Genomic DNA, 3,779 nt, shown 5'->3' with positions numbered 1-3,779 from the left:
CATACTAAGTCTCTTATGGGGCCATCTGGAGACTAGAATAATAGTTAATATAGTAAATACTCTTGACAGGTAGTAGGCAATTATCCAAGCTACCTTTGGAGTCAACCGTATAGGCTCACAACATATCTTCTAGCATTTAGCTAGTAAACTTAGTCTGTCCTTCGGTCTGAGGGTACCATGGTGTACAAAGACCTATCTATCTTCCCAATCTCTTCTTGGACTGATCTTCAATAGTTAACTGTTACTCAGGTTCCTACATCTGAGACAATAGCTATGGGAACTCCATAAAGTCTCACCACCCTCTTCACCTATAATTCATACAATCTCGACTAGACAAGTAGTCCTTGATGGAAGGAATATGGGCCGATATTGTAAATATACAAATAACATTCCGTATAGAATTATCTATCCAGGGAGTGCAAAGTGAGTATTGTATCCAAGGTCGTATTGTAGAATCTTTGACCTCATATATTACTTCTCGCCTTCTTTAGATGATATCAATTGGTATCCTAGCCTTTTGGGTTTTACGTTTTGCCCATCAGAGTTGGCTATCAAGTTGTGCTAAAGTCCCCTCACACAATGACCTGTATAGCCATTCCGTGGTTTGCCTTATCATTAACTGGTATTATGTTGAAGAGTTGTGGCATACAAGTGCGCCATCTGTTAGTAATCAACTAATCCTGCATGTTTTGCTTGAGTCCTTTTACAATTCCCTTAACGTAACTTATAACACTTTAGGTACATAATCTCGTGTCGTTGCTTCGCTGCTAGTTCGGATTCTTCCATCTCGTGCAATCATACCAGCACTAACGCACCAGATCCCACCAGAATTTTAAAGTTAAGCATGCTTGGGCGAGAGTAGTACTAGGATAGGTGACCCCCCTAGGAAGTCCTCGTGTCACGTTTCATTGCCATCCTTGCAATAATGTACGAAGGCACTCAACTTAGCCCAAGATTTACCTTAGCGTCATCTTGCTAGTCTTCATATTTCGCCTTGCCCTTTCCTCCTTTATCTTACAACCAGTATCGGGGTAGATCTTTAGTTCAACTATGACCATGTCCTTTTTGGTCATTTGATTTAACTTCTCTTTGTATCTCTTTGTAAAGTCTACAAAATATCATACTCCTTTTCATCATATACTCTTCTGCTTTATCTTATGCTGTATATATATATTCATAGGTTGCACAACTATTTTTATACAATTGGTATGAGGTAGACACAATCTTTTTGTTTCTTGGTCTATCTTGCTCTACATCTCCTCTTCACACTAGAACTTGATCGTACCAATAGCTATTTTTTCGTACTCTTCCTTTCTTCCTTCAAGTACCCCTTGGTCTCCTCATTTCCTACCATAGGAAATTTTCTATTCTCCTTGCTACTTGTATGTCCCGATATCAGCGATGCTGTTACCATATCTTAATCTTTACTCAAACACGGCCCTACTACCCTTTTCGTGGCCCTTAGTTTGGTCAGTCCTACTCTCTTATAGTATTCACCCCTTTTTGTAGGCACCTATGATTCTTCGCATGGTCTCAGATACCGCAGATTTTATCTATTTATTATTGGCCTTGATCTTTTGCTAACTCTTGCCAGTATGGGATCTTGCTTGAAATTTAAGCGGTCCTGTCAACATGTGACAGTGTCAGTTGATTTCCTCTTATGCTTGTATTTCTCTAGTCCACTTCCCCCCTTTAGGGTGTACCCGTGTTATCCTCTATTTATTTTCAACTGTTCAAACGCATATGATTATGTTCCAACACATTTAACATACTGCACCATGTCTACACCTTCTGTTAACTCCTCTATACTTTAGGTTACCCCTGTAAAAAACCTTATTATAACCATGGGGTGCTCATAATTGTCAATAACTAGTACCTAATCTAGTCTAAGTACTGGTACTCGAGTCATATAATTAATATAGTAGTTTAGCCAAAGCCACATTTCATTCATCCCAATCAGTACGTCACTAGTGCTTATAATTGTGTCTGATCCTCCATTTGGGGGACTTATACTCTGATGACACCTATCTCACATTTTTTTTATCATATTTTTTTTCCAATGGATACAACTTGTTCCTTTGATAATTTCACAATGCCTCAGTTGTTTTGCAATTTCTATTCCCTATCTTCGATGGATCCCACTATTTTCCAAAGTGGAGGTACATATACATAATACCCTTCTCTACTTCATGAGCTTTCATCCTTATCATTACTGTGGATACGATCTCTCAAGATATGTTACAACCATATATCTCATTCTTTTTCTATCTCCAAAACAATTTTGGCAGAGTTTCCTCTATATTCCTTACTATCCCAAACCTGCACTAAGGAAATACCAACAATGCCTCATAGGGCCAACATATATATATTTATACCACTGCCACACAGGGCGCTCAATATCAATAATAGTATAAAATAATGGACTTACCTCGTATGTCCAATTCGAACTGCACCCGTTACACTTTCTTGTCTACTTTTCCCTTCATTCTTCGACTTTACATTTCAATCATATTTCAGTCTTATTACTTTATCCAGCATGCCTCCTTCACACCATTACTTACCTGTATACTAGGTAGCTTTTAATATCATCCGTTATTTTCTTCTGTCAATATCTTTCTTCAATTGAAACCAAAGGTTAGAAAAAGGAATTTCATATCCTATGGCTAGGCTCTATCGCATGATCTAAGACAAAAAAGGAGGATAACATCCTAAATGTCCTATAGCTTCTTGTATATTGATGTGGTGCACCACACACCGATAAATAAGACTCTACTAGACAAGTCTATACACATTCCAAAAAAGGACCGCTCTGATACCACTTTTGTCATGACCCAACCCCGTAGGCCGTGATGAATGCCCAAACTGGGCACTCGCGTATATCCCGGCTAATTGAAAGTAAATTTTTCTCCTGTTCAAGTTATAGCACATTAATAGGCAGGATAACATATAAGCCGGTGAGGCTTATCATAGGCACCATGGTACACACATTCATATACAACCCATACATAACCCACATACATGTCCACAGACCTCTAAGAGTAAGAACAGTAACATAAGGCAGGACAGGGCCCCTACCATACCCGTGAACAAATAAATATATACATCGAGAGTTAATACCAAAACTAGGCTCCGGCATAATGGAGTGCTTCTGAACTGCTGAGTGGAACTCCTATGCTGATAGATCCCCAAGGTGTGTATCTGTACCTGCGGTCATGAACCCAGCCCCCCGAAAAAAGAGGGGTCACTACAACATATATACTGAGTATGTAAAGCATAGACATCATAAGGAGATTACAGTTGGTGTAGGGATGCAGGGGGCAAGTATAACATTTAACCATTTACCGTACTTACATCGTATAAAAGAAAGTCATACATAATACCATCACATACTGTGCCCATCCTATTAGGGGACTCGGTGTACCATTTACATCATTCCATCATCATAAGCACATATATATTATTAGTGTTGTGGAACATACAGCCCGATCCATATATATAGTATTTGCATGTCGAGGAATATATGGCCCAATCCGCACATCATATAATAATGCCGAGGAACGTTCGGTCCGATCCATATATCATATAGTAATGCTGAGGAACATTCGGCCCGATCCAAATATCATATAGTAATGCCAAGGAATGTTCGGTCCGATCCATATATCATATACCATACCCGACCCTTTATGGGACTCGATGTCATCATATCATCATATACCGTACCCAGACCTTTATGGGAATCGGTGTCTTTATATCATCATATACCGTACCCAACCCTTTAT

At 39.1% G+C, this 3,779-nt stretch overlaps 1 pseudogene; it reads left to right on the top strand.

Annotated features, from left to right (window-relative positions):
* The first annotated feature begins 787 nt into the window (after nt 1–787).
* On the top strand, nt 788–905 carry LOC129897947 (5S ribosomal RNA; annotated as a pseudogene).
* The last annotated feature ends 2,874 nt before the right edge of the window (nt 906–3,779 follow it).

This window comes from Solanum dulcamara, chromosome 7 (assembly GCF_947179165.1).
Source record: "Solanum dulcamara chromosome 7, daSolDulc1.2, whole genome shotgun sequence".
NCBI classification, from domain to species: domain Eukaryota; kingdom Viridiplantae; phylum Streptophyta; class Magnoliopsida; order Solanales; family Solanaceae; genus Solanum; species Solanum dulcamara.
Note: the sequence above shows the minus strand (reverse complement) of the source record. Positions and strands in the feature narration are given on the sequence as shown.